Source organism: Anopheles arabiensis, chromosome 3 (assembly GCF_016920715.1).
Source record: "Anopheles arabiensis isolate DONGOLA chromosome 3, AaraD3, whole genome shotgun sequence".
Classification (NCBI taxonomy): Eukaryota; Metazoa; Arthropoda; class Insecta; order Diptera; family Culicidae; genus Anopheles; species Anopheles arabiensis.
The window spans coordinates 32984567-33004324 of NC_053518.1; the positions used below are offsets into that span (position 1 = coordinate 32984567).

The 19758-nt window shown below is 46.4% G+C and overlaps 1 protein-coding gene across 3 annotated transcripts in view; it reads right to left on the reverse strand.

Moving 5' to 3' along the window:
* LOC120901910 (ankyrin repeat domain-containing protein 29) overlaps positions 1-19758 on the reverse strand; it is a 222822-nt gene that overhangs the window by 183346 nt on the left and 19718 nt on the right. The window lies entirely within an intron of this gene.

Below are 19758 nucleotides of genomic sequence, written 5' to 3' on the forward strand. Positions count from 1 at the left end.
TGCGGGGAGGTTGAGAGCTTACTGAATGCAGCGTTCACGCCACAGAACCAACAGAACAACAGTGAACACACACAAACACACCAACAAAAAAAAGGACCGCTACAAAAACAAACGGACAAGGGTGTGGAAAGCGGATTCGGCAACTTATCGGGACACTCTATACGACGAGACAGAGAAAGCCGGTGAACCGGTGGAGAAGAACCAACAATGGCGACGACCAGCAGTAGAAAGCCACAGGCGACTATGAGCGTGCTTTCGTGGGGTGGTGGTGGGTCGCGAAAGCAAACACATGTGGCCGGCGATAAGTGTTGTGAAGGTGTGGTGCCACCGACCATCCTAAACCTCCTCTTTGTGCTGGTGCACATTGCACAGGGAAGGTAGGAGTTTCGAGAAGAGTATGTTTGCATAGGGGCTAGACAGAAAATGGTTTAAAAAAATGCACTGGTATCTTGCGAAAAATAACAAAAGCGCCTTGGGCATGGTATTTTGATTCGGCGAAAGATCCACACTGACCAAAATGAAGGGGAAAATGCGGGAAAACAGGCAGCAAACAATAATTTAGTGATGATTTACACAAACTAAAATGGCAAAAGTGGAGGGAGAGAGAAAGGTACACAAGACCCACACAGCGACACAAACAGGCATAACGATAATTGCATAAAACTGTACTTACGAACGAGCAAACAACAGCTAATCGGTGAAGTGGGTGAAATGAAGAGGAACAATGGAAGTAACATTGAATAAAACAAAGCCACAATTGAAGCATAGAAAACTTGGAAGGAAAGCCAAAGCGCTTCAAAGCCAATCATCGTTGCCCCACACATCCTGTGTTTGCCTTTGGTTGGGATAAAAAGGGATAGAAAGGTGCCATGAATCGATCACCACCACTAATCCTAAGCTTTAATCTGCTTTTATAGCCACCAGCACCCACCAACCACAACCGCTGTAAAGCTAATAGAGACGACACCGGTAGACGGTTCGATTTGAAACGAAAGAGAGTGTTGTGACAGGTTCGTCGTTGCTTTCCTTCGTTCTTTGCTCTGTGGCTCTTCTTACTTGCTCGAGAATGGCTCGTCTCTATCGTTTTTGCACCCCTTCAAACTCAACAATCGGACACAAACTGGAACGGCATAAAGAGAGAGAGAAATTGTCACAGAACGATGTAAGGCCATTCTCGGTGCTCTCAAGTGCAGACGTTTAACGCAGTGCATTTCACCGGGAAAGGAATGATGACGTTAGCGAAAGACAAGCGTAGACACACACACACTGCTGCATGCATTAAGGATCCGGCACGAGACAAAGGAACATCATTCTCATTGATCATTTATAATGAATAAGAAGAAAAAGGGATAAAATAGAAAAAGAAGCGAACGAATGGAAAGAACTCTGTTGGGAAGTGCGGCGATTGTAGCCACCGTGGATGATGACGAACTGGGAATTCCGTTCGTTCATAAGGACGGCGTTTTTTTGTCTGCTTGCGATTGTGTAACTTCTTGGATAACTAATCATTTCATTATTCAATTTACGCCCCGCTGCAAACTTCTCACGCCCGTCCAGCTGCGAGCGACGGTGCAAATTGACACAAAAGGGTTCAAAACACACACACACAAAGAGAGAGCAGAAAGACGTTCACGTCTAGGGCAGCTAGAGAGCAAGCAAACTTCCTTTTTTTTGGTGGCTTTTTATTACACACAGTCTGTGTGAAAATCTTGAAGCAGAAAGGCAAGAAAAGTGTAACGTTCTTTGCTGAAAGGGCGAGAGAAAACGAGAAACTAAAAACCAAAGATCTACAGTCGCGTCATAGTGGAAGCACACACACACTTAGACCATTTAGAACCCAACCAAGCAAATTCGACGGCCGTAATTAAGCGTAATTGGAAAATACCGAGCACCATCATCATGCAGGGTTTTGTTGTACCGACCTTCGTCTATCCAAGAATTTGCCCACATAGGTTGGCCCACGAAAAAAAAGAAAATAATTCTAAGCTAAGATGAAAAGCAGGTTACCCCACAGGCAAGAAAGTGTGTTGGGAAAAAGAAGAAAAAAACAACAAGAGAAGCTTAACTTCTTAATTCCCAAAAACTGTACAACTAATGAAACCCAGACCGGGCCGATTTGCATACGCTTTCGGCACTTTCGGTACCATTTTACCAAATTATCCCAAGGATTTGACGTGTTTAATTGAAACTGCCCTGCATAGACGTCTGTGCAATCATCGGTCGCATTAAGTAATTTCGGTTGGTTTGGCGGTCTTATTTGGCTCATTCGCGACACCTACAGCGGACTTACTATGACCCATGCAAGCTCCCATTCTTCAATAAAATCAATAAAAACCATTCGCCAAGTTCACCACAAAACAACAAAAGAACGAGTAAAAAAGCACCCACCTGCTAAACGAACCTGACCTAGTAGTACACTGCCAACCAAACAAAGGCAGCACCAGTAGGAGCTGCCTCCAGGTTTGGCTATTAGCATTTTGCTAAGCCCTTTAAGCGCGCCGCACGATTCATTTTCCACCGTAATTCCATCAAGAATGGATGGACTTACAGCGAGCTAAATCCAGGCGCTGCCAGTGACACGCTGGCTACCCTCATCCCTGGCACTACTTTCGATGCTCACCTCTAGGCAAGAAAAACACGCATACACTAAACTAGTGATGGGTAAAGTAGGTAAAAATCCATAGTTGACTCCGATCTGACTCCGAAAATTTCGACCCGGACTCCAGAAGGTATGTCCATCGAGCATTATTCGGAATCTCCCAGAGTCGTCCGAAGTCGTCCGGAGTCGTCCGGAGTCGTCCGGAGTCGTCCGGAGTCGTCCTTAGTCGTTAGTAGTCGTTAGTAGTCGTCCGGAGTCGTCCGGAGTCGTCCGGAGTCGTCCGGAGTCGTCCGGAGTCGTCCGGAGTCGTCCGTAGTCGTCCGTAGTCGTCCGTAGTCGTCCGTAGTCGTCCGTAGTCGTCCGTAGTCGTCCGTAGTCGTCCGTAGTCGTCCCTAGTCGTCCGTAGTCGTCCGTAGTCGTCCGTAGTCGTCCGTAGTCGTCCGTAGTCGTCCGGAATCGTCCGGAGTCGTCCGGAGTCGTCCAGAGTTGTCCAGAGTCGTCCAGAGTCGTCCAGAGTCGTCCATAGTCGTCCATAGTCGTCCGGAGTCGACAGGAGTCAAGCGGAGTCCACCGATGGCATTTCATGTCAAGTTTTTGTTTCGTCTTTTGCGCGTGTAATTGTTAATCAGGTATTTCCTTCTAAGAATAGCGGTTTGAGTTGACCGCAGTCAGCAGTAGTCGGAGTCTGAGATGAAATACCAGACCATAAAAACATTACACCAACCGTCTCCGGCCATCTCCGTCCAACTCAATATGGCCCCAACTCTGAACGGCTTACCAAGACACCGACTCCGGATGACTCCAGGTGACTGCAGACAACTCCGGCCGATTTCGGACGACTCCGGACAACTCCGACTCGAGACAACTCCGACTCCAGACAACTCTGACTCCAGACAACTCCGACTCCAGACAACTCCAACTCCAGACAACTCCGAGTCGGAACGAATCCAACTCCGGACGGAGCTGTTGGTTCGGATTTTGCCGGAGTTAGAAGCAGACTTACAATAGCTGGAAGTCGGATCGGAGTCGTGGGTGCGCTCCATAGAGCACACCACTACACCAAACCATGACAGCAGTCAACCATGACCAGCATCGACACACACCTTGCCCTTCTACTAAGCGCAAAAAGTAAGGTTCCTTTAGCACTTTGCAGAGTGAGAATAAGGTGCCAGCCCCCCCCCCCCCCCACCATGAAGGTGAGGTTTGCTTCACATAGAGTTTAGTCCGGGAGGGCGCCAGCTAGCTAGCCAGCCAAGCCCCGTCAAAGCTCATTCGAAAATCCCATTAGCAGATGAGAAGGTGGAGGAAGAGAGCAGCATACCGGCGCCCAAAGTGCCTTCCAACCGGACGTGCCACGCTAAGGTTCGGCTGACATGCAACGCGCCTGGATGGATGACCTGGAATTCGCAACTGACGAAAGCGCACCGAAAGGGCACACAAACACACACACACACACACACACACACACACACACACACACACACACACACACACACACAATGGATACTTCGCACTAACAGTTATAGAGAGAAAGAGAGAGAGAGAGGGAGAGAAAAGAAACAATAAAACAAGCTCCCATACACCACCACCACCGTCGGTCACGGATACGTCACGTAAGGTGTGACCTGACGACGCTCGACGCCATCTTATTACCGGTTGCCAATCGAATCTGACGTTCTCAAAACCCACCGGCGGGTCGATCGTGTACCCGCGGATGGTTGTACCATAGCGTTCCTTGTCCCCCACGAGCAAGGCGTGACTCGTAGAACACCCCGCCAGCAGCAACAGCGGCAGCTGTCAAAACTCAAGGTAACGAACCATTAACGTTTTCCGGTAGCCCACGACACACACACACAAAGAGGGAACGGTGACGGGGAGCAAGAGCACTTGCAGAAAACCAACCAGCCAACTCAAACGCCCAACTTCCGGACGATAGCACGATCAAGCGTGCCCAAAAAACTGGTAAGCGCCAACGGTTATTCGAGCGGACAAAAGCGAAGAACCTTTTTTGCGTTTTTTTTTTTGTTTTCTTTTTTGTTCAACAAAACTTTCGATCGCAACGAGACAAAACCGGAACAAAGGTGCGATGGAGCACAGGCAGTGGAATATGGTTTGATTTATGGGACACAGGACCCAGACGCACTGAGTAACAGCGCACTACAGCGGCTACGGACAATATTGGTGCATTCGGTGCGTTGGTTGGCGCAGTTTGGCGAATATTTAGAGCCCGCTCGTTGTAAAGAGTAAAAGTAAACACACGCCACTGCAAAAACCATCCACCGCACACAAAGCGAAAGAGCTCATTTAGCGCCAGGACAATCGTTTCGGTCTCTTTAAGCGAATGCTGAAAACATTCACAGCACGTTGTGGCACAGTTTGTTGTCCACCTTTGAAGACATCACAAATGTGTATCACCCACGCTCCGTGTGTCTACCAGAGCAGTGAAGGTCTTGCTTCGATGCGTTATACTTTCGCTGTTGCATGCCAATTTGATGCATTGCCCGGAAGACAACTCTCATTTGGCGTACACTTATTAATTGTAACACGCCACCATTTGTTTGCTTGCCATTAAGGTTCGCAGGCAGGCACCAGAAACCAGTCACATTAGCTTAAATGGAGCGTCAACATATTAAAAATATCAACATACTTCCTTCCCCCACGGCGAGCTCAACTTGTGTAACGGAGCCTACCATTAGCCATCAAATTAGAACCACTTCGGTGGTTAATTAGCACTTGGAGAGAAAAACGGAAGCAAACAGTTGTTAAACCAAACACAAAAGGCAGCTGAATTGACGATCGCAATCTGCCGGCGGTGTGCAAAGTTTACGCTTCGGCGAATCCACACCGTGATGCAACCCGTAATGATCACATACCACTCCCCCCATGGGTCTCGCTCGCGTTAGGAACTTCGAAGAGAGAACTGCACCGGGCGATGCAACCCCACGCTGAGACACTTCTTCACTGCTTCATGTGCTTTTTTAGCACGTTTTCATAATTTTTAACGTCCCCCTGGTCCAGAGCGGTCACTACTGTCCCATTTGCTTATGGTTGGAGTCTTCCCTGTCGCGCCACAAATGGTTTAGACTTTGCCAAATGTCGTAAAGGCAACAAAAACCGGCAGCATGTTGGCGGGGCGGAGCGAAATAAAATGGGTGATTATTTACACCAAACGAGACAGAACAAGCGGGCGAGCGTGATACGCCCAGGAAGCGTCCACACCACCAGCTGGCTTGTTCACGATACGATGATGACGATGGCCACTGTTGCGCTCCTGCAAGTGGTGGTGGAGTCATCGCTTTAGCAGCACCGGTAGTTTTATGGCCAATTAATGTCCGATTAATAATCCGACCGCACATACGAGCGAACACGACCCACACAGCCACTGAGCTCCTGCCTCGGTGAATGATTGTGGCCATGAATCACACGATTTGATTGCCATTCCGGCATAGAGTGTGGTTTGGGGGTCGCCTTTTCGTGTTCAAGACTGTGTCACACACAGTGTGTGTGATGATCATCACAATGTGACCGGTGGAAACATTCCGCAACGATGTCATTACTGAGGTTTTTTGAACCCCGTCGTTCGTCGCCGTTACCGGCTGGTATTGATTTCCTCCACACCATCTTTCCATCTTTGGGTCATGTCTTCCACGCAGGACACACACTGTGGACACCAAGTGAAGTGTTGTGAGTGCTGAAGAAGAAAAAAAGAAACTAAACGGGAAAGGTTGATGATGTTGTTTTGAAGCGTACCCGGTTTCCAATTTCCAGCACGCCCGTCGAACGAGCGTCGTAACCGGGCAGCCCGATCCTTAATGTGTGTGTCTCTCGATGTCTCAGACCAACCGCGTCATCCGAGATTGGACAGAATTAAACGCAAGATGACGGGATAAAAGACAAGAAGCGCTTAATAATGAATAAAGAAAAATGTCTATTTTATCGACGCTTGATGATCACTGAAACACGGGAGGAGATTCGCACGGTTCCAGCAAATGGAGGCTGTTCTCTCGGGTCCGGTGTTTTACGATTACTTTTTTTTATTCGAACAATTGGTAACAGCTGATGAGAACATCGTTTATAGAGTCGTCCGGGAGCGACTTCAATCAATTTTGGTGTGTTTTTTTAATGTTTTCGAGGTTATTACCATTGCGCGGATTGATTTTAGTGCTTCAGTCTGTCTAGAGGTTTCAATCATCTGGATATGGTTGTGCGTAGAAGTGAGTGCTTTATTTCCAAAAGCTCATTTCATTTCTTGGAATGAATGGCACCAACTATATTTCTGAAGAACCGGTTGAAACTGGAAGCTTCTCGAAGTTTAGAAAGGTTCAGAAAGACTCACCACCAGATGGCTATCTTTTGATTACCAGCAAATCGATGGCGATGTACCAGAACCGGAATTTCACGGAGGAATGGATTACGAAGCAAGCTCATATTTCTTTTCGATGTGAATCATCAGCAGAAATACATATTCTAGTTGAAAGGTCCCCAGTTGGGATGCTACCTAATTAAGTATCGTTCGCTTGCAGATCTTTTTGATGTTCGGGATTTTATAAACCACTATGGATCTATAGTCAGCTTCTGAATATAGAATCTGTAATATATGCTCGGCTACCAGTTCCTGATCTCTATCTCCAATGTAATGATGTTCTCCACTCAGCTGGATATAGGATCTTGTGTGTGCTTCCCTATCACATCTTCATGACTGGATAAAGCATCTCCATATCAGAAATTCAGCATGTACGTATGCAACAATATCTAGTCGTCCCATGAATACTCTTACAAGTTTCAACTACTAGTTCTACTTCAAAACACAATCTCAGATGTATCTATTGTATGTAATAATTTCTAGACGTCCTTAGAATGCACCTGAAATCTTACAAAGATTATTTACCGCTCAGACATCTACAAAGACTAAGACACAACTCCAAAGCCCTCCAAAACTCTCCCAAAGATGCATCAAAATGAACAGCGAATAAATTTATGGAACAACAAATTGATATAAAACTGCATCGTAACGCCTCCAAACTCCACTGGAAACGGTAAATGTCCCGTCGCTTAATCACAAAAGATCCCATTGCAAAGCTCCCATTGCAAGTCCCACAAACCACTCTTTTGTGCTAAGCGGCAACGTTGCTAAGCGGATTGCAATCGTTAAGACGGTACTGAAGGAACATAAAAAAAGATCCGGATGCGGATTCTCTCGTTGCATATCTGGAGGATGGAGGTATAATCGACTCCTTTCATTTCCATACATCAAACACCCATCAAGCATGTGAAATATTGTTGACCATGACCTGTACCTCTTTCAATGCTCCATCACAAGCCTTCCCTCTCACACCGCATAAAGCACAATGCGCGTCCAAGGAACTGCAACAAACGTCCAGATCGGCCACAAAAAAACCCGTAGCTTGCAAACAAGCAAGGAAGAACGCAAAGATGCTTCTTAGCAGCAAGAAGAGCAACAACAGCGGCGTATCGTTCCAGCATCGCTTACGGGTCAGTCCGGCAGGGATGTGTAGTGAACCATTTTTACGGCGTGCTTTTTCAATAACTGTAGAAAATTTGCTTTTACGATGATAATTCTGTTCGCTTTCGTTTACGATCGCCATAAATAAAGGCATTGGTGGTGGTGCTGCTGCTGCTTCGACATTCGGCCGCAGCTAAAAACATCGTTTGCAGTTGTAGATGAGCAAAACAGTGATCTGCTGTACCCAGAGCTACTCTTCCTTCTCCCTAAACCCATATTGCAAGAAGCTCTACCCCGTCTCTTTATATCCCAAACCCACCCAAAGAAATGGAAGACGAACAGCGCCAGTGCATTCGCTTTCTCATTTGATGATGGTTCATAATTTTAATGCTGATTGAAAAATTGCAAATAAAATATAATCCCATCCGTTCGTGGCGATACGCCCGCCGCCAGTGACAGCGGCAGCAGCAGAAGCAGCAGCAAAAACAGCATGTACCCGACTGCTTAAACAGAAGAGAGAGGGAAAAAACACACAGCAACAAGAAACGAACCTCTCAACGAGCGGAAGCAGCCTATTGCGTTTGCTGTATTGCCCCGGGAGGGTATGCAACCGTTTTTACACACATCCATCGCATACGATCGGCAGCAGCAGCTCATCAAGACGACCGTTCTTTTTTGTTTGCCATCGTTACAAAGTCAAGTCGGAAGGTTTAACGTTGTTGACGGTAACACTACGCGCCCGTCCCACACCCAACAAACGGACCAAAGTGGATTTGAAAACTGACAAACAACGTCAAACAGTACGTACGGTTTTTGTACGTAAACTCTTCCCAGAAGGCAATCCATCCACCTTTTTTAGGTACTATGCTAATACATTTTGCCCTTCACATCTCCTGTTTTTTACAAAGAAGCTCGCACGAAGATGGAGAAAACCCCGGTAACGGCGGGTGTGTGTGTGTGTGTGTTAAAGTATCCTCTAATGCACTTCTTTTCGATTAGCGTAATGCACTACAAAACGTAAAGCTGCATCAGCATCATATCAGCCAGTTCCATGGTTCGCCCGTCCGGACGGCCGCCGCCAGTTGCTCGACCGAAGAAAATCCACATTTAAATCCGTTTCCTCAGCCGATTAGCCGAGGAAAAGAGATCAGCACAATAATCTCCCGTATCTCTGTCTGCAAGTCTGCAGCACACTCTGTCAGATGTCGCCTCAACAGAGAGACACTTTACATTTGGAGCTAAAGAGACGAGAACGAGTCGTTCATCGTCGTGCGACGATTGCTTTTTTTCCACAAAATTTATATTTTTTTTTCTTCCCATCCTACGTTTTCCACACTTTTACCACGCGTGTCTGCTGCTGGAGGAGGGTGAATATTAAAAGTTTTGCTTCCGTTTCGGTCGCAGAAGACACCGAGAGTCGCAAGTGTACCGAGTAGCAAATTTAAATTGACATCACAAACATCACAGTTCCTGCGCTGTGATGGTAGATCTTTCCAGAAATCATCCTCCCGGGGAGCAGCACTTATGCAAACTGCTGTGCGCTAAACGTAACCAACTAGTCAGCCAGCCCACACCGGGCAAGTCGCCCACAGGAAGCGGAAACGCCCGTACGAAAGGGCCTCGTCGTGCCGCCGAGTCTTGTGTCGTCGCCGGTAGAATGAAACCACTTTTACCAGCGGACTTGGCGGAGTGCAGCGAAGCGTAAGCAATGTCTACTATTTCCTTGAGGTTGTTACGATCGCTACACCATCGCCGTCGTTTGGGGTTTCAGCGCAAAATTCACTACCTCAAACTAAACTCTGTAACATTTTTGCATACCGTTTGAGGATAATGTTTCATTGCGAGAGATGATGGCGCCCTCTGCTTACCGCCATGGTGCACTTTTTCGTACGGAAATTATGTGCGTGTGTGTGTTGTTCAACAACATCTCATCTCTTTAATGGTTGTCTACGCTCCGAGAAGTTTGATAAAGAGTTAATGCTATTTTTAATTACATGTGAAAATATCCGTAAAGAAAACCTTTTCCCTTTGCACCAGCTACCCGTTCGTTGGGTGGAAGTAACATTGCATGCAGCGCGTTATCAAACGTATTAATTAAAAGCCTCACATACTTCAAAGCTAGGTTTAACAGTTTACATTTTCTTATCCGAATTTTGCTTCATGTACTAGAAGCTTTGTCGGTACTCGGTGCCTGTTGAAAACTAATCAAAACTTTAACATTCTTTCGGCACTACAAAGAAGGCGGTATCGTTTAATAAACCGCTCCATGAGGTACTATGCTTGCTGTAGAAAATTTTTGCTATAAAAGCAAAGCTTTGCACCAACTGCTTCATCAGAAAACTCGGTTTTTGTAGACCAGCAGCACACCAACCACCATTCGCATTCAGCATGAAGTTTACAATCGTTCTGGTCGTTGCATTTGCAATCCTAGCATTCGGTAAGTAAAGCATCAAAGCCACTTTCCCCTACTCTTTCTATCCCTTACTCTCCTTGTCTCTCTCTCTGCTAGCGACCACACCTAGTGCAGCAAATGAGAGCAAGCTCAAATCGGCCACACATTTAATGGACCATCTTGTGAAGGCGCCCATTGTCAGCGACCTTCTGAAGAGCCTCGCCGACCATATCAATCACAAGGCGGCTGAGGGTGCTGCTGCTAAGGATACGACGACCCCTGCACCACCGGCATAATGGCGATGATGCGATTGATTCACACCAAGCAACCTTTGAACGGCTTCGAATGATACGGTATAAATATACAAAAAATCCACTGAGCATGCTTCAAACATTCCTTATCTATTTTTTCTCAAATTTTTTTTTCTGAGATGCCTAAAACGAAAGAAATGTGTTTAATGATCATGATATCCTTACTGCGCCGCGTATGCTTACCGTTCATTTTCGCTCGATTAAACACCATTCCTAGAAAGAGGGACGTTTTTCCTGCGGGTCCTTCACACGGCGTCCCATGGTCAGCGGATAGTCATTAAAAACAAGACCATCCCACAGTATCCCACCGTGCGACGACGCTGTCAGGCGGCGATTGATACATTTTCGACCCCCGATAAGCCTAGCACACAACGCCGCTTTGGGAAGCCCTGTAGGGTAGCCCCACGGTGAGCGACAGAATGCCCTGAATGCCCTGGGCTGCTGATTAGCTCGCCGACCGTACGCGAAATGAAGATTAATTACCCACTGCTTAGTCGCAACAGTGACGGATGTAATATGCTATCACTCCCACCATGTCACGTTGGGTTTCATTAGTGCGATGGTTCTGGGAAGCCCATTTGTGCGCGGCTCGGCAATATCCTTGCTCGCAATTTCGAGCAGGGGCGAGCTCAAACTCAAAAGCAGAACGCTTCACGGCGCACAGATGAATGTTAAATGATCCGTTAAAAATTTAAAATACTTTTCTACCATCGCTCTCGTTCACTGGCTCTGCATTCGAAGCTCTCTAGGATCATCGGTACGTGTGAAGTGTGTCGACTATGTGTGGAAGTTCCCAGGGTACGATGGAGCAGCAGAATGTAGGACATCATCTCGGAGTGCGGCAAACGGCAACAAGCTTTTGAAGGACTCCCGCAAAGCATTAGCAAAGATGACAAACTCCGCCCAAGCACAAAGACAGTAGTAGTGCGCCACATAATGGATAGCGCCCAAACGGGAAGCGCCGCGCGTGTATGTCTTATGCATAAGGCGTTGGGATTTAACGAACAAAAACGGGGACAAAAAATAAGCGGAGCACTACCCACGCTGCTTCACCTACCTCAACCGAAAACATCATTCATTTTCACTAATCCCTGTGTTAATACCCGAACGAGTTCTTACTGTTCGTTGACGATGTTTTTTTTTTAAAATCTACCATCTCGCATGAGTTACAATTATTAATTGAGTGCTCTCGAATAAGCTTTCTGGCGATTGGTACACTGAGCAGGGATAAGGGAATGAACATGTGCTTTAAAGACAGCCATTGTTTCCAGTTTTGAACCGAAATGACACATCAGAAGAGTTCAATATTAATATTGTCTAAAATAAAAATTGAAATTACCAAAAGAAACACTGCCAGTAATGACCCAAAAAAGCAAATTGACAATTAAAACTGTACAAATGTTTTGCAAATTGCATCGATTTAGGCGTTTTCGTACAAATGATGTTCATCTCATGCCAAGCAGAAAAGAAATTGAAAATTGAACTAAATCCCAGAATCATACAGTCATATTTTAGCTGAACAGTGAAGCTTCCTAGAACATACATAAATAGAAGCATAAATAACAATACTTTAATTAAATCCGAAAGCTCGAAATTCTAACTAATTTTTCTTAAAATCAACCCTTTCATTAGCGCTTCATTAGACCAGCATCATTGCGCTTCCCCTTCCCATCAAGTGGTAGAAATAATTCATCGAAATTGGAAAATAATGAACTTTTCCCTCGCCCTCATCACCATCATCATCATCCATATCGAACCGCGCGAGAAGCAAACGATCGCGGCCGGCGCTCCTGGCGCAGCAAAACTGAGCTGAAAATCAAAACGATAAGCAAAACCAATATCCCAGCACCACCATTTGAATTTGTTAGCGCAAGCATCAGTGATTATCACATCATCACCGCCACACATCTTTCACATTGAAAGCATATCGGCGAATACGAGGGGGGGCTTACTCTTTTTCTTCACCCGTTTTTTCTGTCCGCCGATCGGTCAATGAGCCACTGGTACAATGGTGAGCTCCCACCGGTACATCTTTCTTTCCTCCGTAGTGTTCGCGCGCTCGCTCTCTCTCTCTCTTTCTCTCTGTCGGTGGAAAAGAATCAATTTTCCCAATCTCACCCACCACGCCAGAAGCCCGAATGACGATGAAGATGATGATGGTTTTGGCTTGTGGGTGGAAAATTTGCACTTTCACCTTTTTCCAGCTTTCCGAGACACGATAAGCTGCACACAAACACCCCCCGCTGTACCACTCCTTCTCCCGCTTTGCTTCTGTAAACAGTTGATTCTTTCTTTCGTGCTCTCTTCGCCTCCCTAAAAAGAAGGCGCAGAGAGATAAGTGAAATTGCTGAATCGTTTGGCTTTTCCCGTTTTCCCCGTCTGTTCAATTGAATGTACCGGCAGGCACCGCTTTTACCCATTTACGTATTTTTTTGTGTGTGCTTCTGTTTGTTTGTTTTGTTTTGTTTTGTTGCCGGTTTGTGTTTTGTTTTTACTTCAGACGTCATCAGACATCCACAGAAATCAACCATACATTCCTTTACGTTGCGCCACCGAGAAGCAAGAACAGCGAACGATTGAGAGGAGAACTGCATCTTTTTTTTTGCACTTCTGGCACCCCGGGACAATGCCAATGCCATCGGGCACGCCGCACTGCAGCAATGAATTGATGTTTTGCTTGCCAATGGCTTTCATTTTTGCCTATTTTTTTCGGTGTAGCCATTCATTTTGCAGGAGGTGCGGAAAGCGAATGGAAAATGTTCAGTGTTGAGAAAAATAAATCCCCCAAAAACCAGAAATTTACTCCCAGCGCAAATGGTCTGGTACCAGAACCACCACCCATCACGAGGCGTTCTATTATTTCTTCATTCTCCCATTCCAATTTGTGCACTTTTCTTGTTTTTTTCAATTCTTTTCCTTTTGCTTTTGCTAAATATGCCTTCTGAACCTCGCCGTAGACGGGGGTTCGTTTGCGATAGTTTTGTTTTTACTTTTAAACGGTTTCAGTACGGATTGCATATTATCACAATCAAACACAGTATCAGCGTGGTATTTTTCTCGCACACCACCCGCCCTAGACTACCGCACCAGCTCCACACACTTAAATGGGCGATAATTGTCGTTGGAAGGTGGCACAGCACGAAGAGTTGCCTTTCTTACTTGTATGCAGTCTGTTCTTTTTTTACTGTGCACCACCGTACTATTCGTTCCAATTCGTTCCAGCTACGGTTTCGTTACGGGGTTTTTTTTTGTGGAGGAATGGATTTTTGCCCTTTTTTCACCCCATTCTTTAGAGCATTTTTCCTCACGTTGACCGGGCGAAACGGATTTTGAAGAGGGCGGAAAATCAGATGCACAGCCGGAACGGCCACGATAGAAAACGAATGAGGTGTACGATTTGAAGAGTCAATGCTTTTTTGTGTACTCCCTCCTCCTCCTTTCGCTTTTCAGGTCAAACGTTCCCGCGTACAGTAAACGGCGATAACATAATTATAGCCAATTTGTATTGTGGATTTTTTTCTTCTTCTGCCTTGTTGTTACTTGCAAGAAAGATAACAATCAATTTTAGTACGATGGGAATTATAATTAATTGTTGGAATGATTGGTCTCGTTGTGGATTTTTTACTTTCAAACGGCCTAGCTGCATGCAATGCGCCTAAATGTAGGCAATAACAATTACAAAGGCATTGCGGTGCAAACAAAAACAAGCAGTGTAGAAAGGAAAAGGGAGATGCAGTTTTGCCCCCGTCTGCTCTTTGCCCCTATGAAAGCAAGTAGACCCACACACACACATACATACATACAAAACCACCACTCTTGCAAGGCAAATCGTATAATACTGTTCCGTGCGGCTATCTCGTTGCGCCTTTTTGAACTTGGTTGCACCCGCCGATTCGAACGATTCTTCACGCTTGAGGCTTGGGAGTTTTTTTTTCTTTCTTTTCCTATTTTCGCGCACCATTTGTGCATTTTGCTTTTTTGGTGTGATTGCCCCGAGGGAGCCAATCATTGTGCACCAGCAGGTGGGTGAACGTGGTGGTATCGGTACATCTTTTTTTTCTATTTCTCTCTCTTAGCAATTAGAAGAGCACGTGTGGCGAGAAGGTTGTGAGGAAACCACTGCACAAACACCTACACGTACGTACGGTAATGAAGAAGGCCACCAGCAAACCGAAAAGCGAAGCGGGTGTAGAACATTAACATGAAAAGCGAAAATTTTACCCTAGAGGGGGTGGGTTGCGGTTAAGTTGCAAAGTGCAGTGCCGCTGCACAAAATCGTGGTGTGAAAGCAAAAAAAGAAAAAGAAGTTCCCCACACTCAGCGCACCGTATGGCGTTGCGAAACTTCAAACCCCGGTCGCGCCACGCAGGAAAGGAGCGAAGGCATAGCTAAATCGATGGAAAGAAATTATCGCTCGTAGAAAGTGAATTTGAGCGTAACGTTTCAATGTTTTGTTGGTTTGTCCTCAGCACCTCAGCACACACACACACAGCCAATCCTGCCAACGACTAGGTTGGGTGCAAAGAAGTTTTTTTGTGATATTTTTCCCCCCATTTATTCGCAGTTCGTGGTGATCGCGCCTGAAAGTAGACTCGCTCCGCAGCCGTTTCGCGCTCAAACATGGACCTTTGGCATGCGAACAACGAAGTAGCATGTAGCCGTCAGCTATAAACATGCATCCCCCTTCTTTCTGTGACTTTGTTACCATTTTACCTTTGTGTGTGTATGTGTGAGTGTTTGTGTAGTGCTGCTAGCACGTCACACTTTCGCATGTTTTCGCGCAGTTAGCATTTGAATGGGTTTTTGGTGGTAACACGTGGCACCACACCTTGCTTTTCCCCGTTTCCCACGGCGTACTTTCGTACACCTTCGAGATGCACCAATTAGGAAAACATTACTGATAGGATTTTTACCACGTGTACAGAGGAACCTGAGGTACACGAGAACGTGGTTCCGTTTTACGAGGCATAGTTTAATGTTTCTTTTAATTAAAACCCTTGTTAAAGCTGTTTGAAAATATAAATTGGTTATAGTTTTGTTTAATTACAGTTTCAATCAACTATTTTAGTATGTTCAACGTTAGAAAAATTCTAGAGAATTGGTTGAACATTATATTTCAATGATCTACCAACAACAATTATTTCTCAAAAAAGGAAAAGTAATTTGCAAGCAAATTAATCTTTAACTGCAACAAAACACGCCTAAAGGTAGGCAATACGCATTGCTGCTTTTATTTTTTAGGGCTTAAAAAGCTCAATTTAAAGTACTGTTTGTTCAAATGGATAAAATAGATAAAAGAACATTATTTCACAATAATCTGTTTATTTTATATAAAAGGAAAACAAACTCACCAAATCAAACAAAGTATTGCAAATTCATACCATACATACATAACAGCCCATAAACGCAGTAGAAAAGCACTTGACACACTATGCGCTTCACAATTAATTAAACAAAACTCCAAAATGTATGCAATGTGCAAAGCAAAAGCAACCTTTTCAGCGCTAATTAAATCATTTTCATCACTTACTAACTTCATCGGGCAGAGATCAAACCCAAAGCCCCAAACTGACCATCCCCCCTTCCCTTCTTTCCATCCGCTACAGCCCCCCCCCTCTCCCCCTCCTATCATACAATCAATAAAATATGATGAATATGCTCCATTGAAAAGATACACATCATAATCAATTTACACGCCGCCCCCGTGCGCGGACCCCATTATGCCCCAAAACCAGTACACTTTACACCACACTGCTGTAGTACACTTTCTTAAGCACGCCAAAAACCCCCCGACCAAAACACAGGCACCCATTACAGCCCCGGCCAGATGCGCCCACGAGCGGTCGCGCCCGTTGTTTAATGAAACTATTGCAATATGCACACAATTGCACACCGGGCGCGGATGATCATCGGCAACAGATTATTTTCCAATTAAACCAGGCCGAGCCCAACAACTTTATTGCACAAAGGAGTGGTGCCGGTGGCCGAGATAAATCTTTGACGGATCCTTCTCCACACAGCCAAACACGTGGCGGAAAACATTGCACGCATTAGCATATTAAACGAAACGGACAGCAACACCTCCGGTGAGTGTGCCGGTGGTTCCGATCGCTTGACGCAATTACAGCTTCTACATCTTGCTTCCCAGGCGAATCCCGAAATGGTCACTTCAAAAGCCCCGCATCTTGATCCCCGTGGCACTCACGTGTGCGCTCGCTTTTCTCAGAATCTTTCGAGCGGAAATAAATAAAACTAGCATCGGTATTTTATCGTCACCCAGCACACAATCGGATGCCTCAGGAAGCATCATTTCTTCAAAATTTAGCACAAAATTTATGGGTCATTTCCTCACTCCTACGAAGACGACCGACCCGACCGAATGCGCGAGCGTTCTGGAGATCTCTTCACTCATCTGGCTTTTCCGCCTGTTACCGCACGATTTATAGTGAGTAAGCCGCCGGGGAAGGAAAAAACAAAGTCATAAAGTTTCTCTATAGCGACACACACACACACGGACACGGACACTTCATGTGTGCTTTGCGTCGGTCAAGAAAGGATTTTTATTTGCCATCCCCCCCTCCAGCTTTTTATTGTATTATTATCAGTTAACTTTCACTTTATGGCCATTTCCGGGGGTGGAGGGGTCTCCGCTGGCTCGCCCGTATAGTGGGACTGGTCGCCGGACACTCGCACAAAGGGACGACGTGTTTATCGGTTTGTCGTCATCGGGCGAAGGCGAACGACTTTTCCATTTGTCTCACGAGAAGAGTTAAAGCTCCTACCCACAATTCTCTTCGCCCGTCTGCCATGGGAAAATCCTGAATGATGCCCTTTTTTGTGTGTTAAGCTTTTGCCTTCTTCGAACTGCTCTCTCTCTCTCTAAGCATAAAGATCTAGGTCATTGTTGGGTGGGTCGTAGTAGTATGGAGGTCTGCTGTGGTGAAAAGTGAGACCACACACACACACATGTTCTCGAAAGCTCCGGCAACAAAGCATATTTTCCTTGCTCGTGTGTAACGCACTCTAACCACGTGCCAACGAAACGGTGGTTGGTCGGTCGCTTGTCGTCCGGTCGGGCAGGGATCTTCTTTCATTTTACTGCTCCTACTCACTTACACACCCCAAACAAGCACACATCCCACCATCATAATGTCCATTGTTATACTTCCTGCTTGAGAAGCTAATGCCGATTTCCTTTTGAGCGCATTGAAAGGCACTGGGAAAACCCACGCCACCCAACGTGTGTGTGTGTGTGGGTTGGAAGACGGAGATCGCACACTGCACACCACTCTCATATGCATACAATTTATGGGCTTTTCCCGAGTTTAACTTTTACGTCTCTGCCGCCTTTGCACTGGCAGCAAAGAGATCCTCCTCCAAGTCTAAGGGTTTTTTTACATTTTATTTCCACACACACACACGAAAAACTGTAACAAACCACGAACCTTTAAATCCGGCCACCATTGGGAGCGGGGGGAAAAGTTCTTCGCCCCAAACTTCCCCCCTCTTTGATAGATCTGATTTTATGCTCCAGTCGAGTTGCCGAGAAAACGGCGACCACCACACACGAATAAAAGGTCCCAAACCCGCCCCCAAAGGACCCGAACCCGGAGCGTGGGGTAGGCAAACGACGCTTCTTCCTCTTGCAACAGAGGAAAGGCTCGGCACCGGCCGGCACAAACTTATGCCACCGTTTCCGCCCAAACCCGACCGTGATTTACTGTCCGAATGGCTTATGATTCAAACGATCGAATCATGTCTCCACTTTTATCATCTCTCCGCCGACCAACGTTCTCTCCCACCCCATCCCCCCCTTAGACTGATCTCGTTTAAGCATCCCCGACGTGTTCAAGCATCCGAAAAACCCGACCCCGAAAGAAGAAAAATGTTTGCCATTTCACTGCCACGGCTTCTTGCACGGTTTCCCCGTCGTCAGACCAGGATGTCTTGGAGGATATGGCCTCCGTTTTCTTCCATTTTTGCTGGCCTGTTCTCTAGGACAAACGACGCCAAAACCCCGTACAGAACTACAACAACTACACACACATTCGCGAATGAGTGAAAGTGAAACAAAACCGTCGCGCAACGGCTTAGTCATGGCGCTCAGTCTGCCTTTGCTGGCATGAAACGCCGACAGATTAAAATTAAACGGGAATTATCTGCTCATAACTTATCCGCCCCATTGGGGGGGAGGAGAGGAGACCTGAGGGAAGGGTTGTTCCACGAGATATCCGGTTCCGAGGGGACGGAACGACGGGAATCGAGTGCACCGCAGCTTTCCCAAAGCGTCTCGCGACGTGCGGCGGAGAGAGATATAGTATAGTTTCCTTAGCGGAGAGGTCTTTGTTTTCTCTGTGTGGCCCAAACCACAGCCACAGCCAAAAGCCATCGACTAGCCTAGAAACCTTGACTGTCTTCGTCTTGTCAAGCAGGGGGAGGGGGGGAGAGGCGTACCGGCGAGTTTGCTGGGCGGAAAAGCGCAGCGAGCAGGAAAAGCGATTCGCATAAATCTTGTCCCTTCCTTCCCGTTCTTGCTTGCTTCCTCTTCTTCCTTGCTCCCAGCCTTGCGCCCCCTTCATTACACTATCTGCCCCACACATTCTCATTCTCGCACACCCATATTCGGGGAGTTCCGGGTGCTTCGCAGCCGATCGATTCCGGCCGGAGCGCGAGCGAAAGGAAATCGGAACAGAAGCTTCCCCACACACACACACACACCGAGCCGGACTGCAAGGGGCCGTGAAATTATACCATCACCAAACAGACAGCTTCCGTTCTCCCTTCCCCTTTGTTGCGGTACCCCCCAATTTAGTCGGCCCAAAATGGCCATCCCTTCTTAGAGCGCCATCCATTTGCAAGCACGCGAAATCCAAAGCACGCGTATCCTTACACACCATTCTCTTGCTCTCTTTGTGTCTCTCTGTGTGTGTGTGTGTCTCTATTGCGTTTGGTTTGTTTGCGTTGCAAATAGTTACCCTGGCCTACACACCCT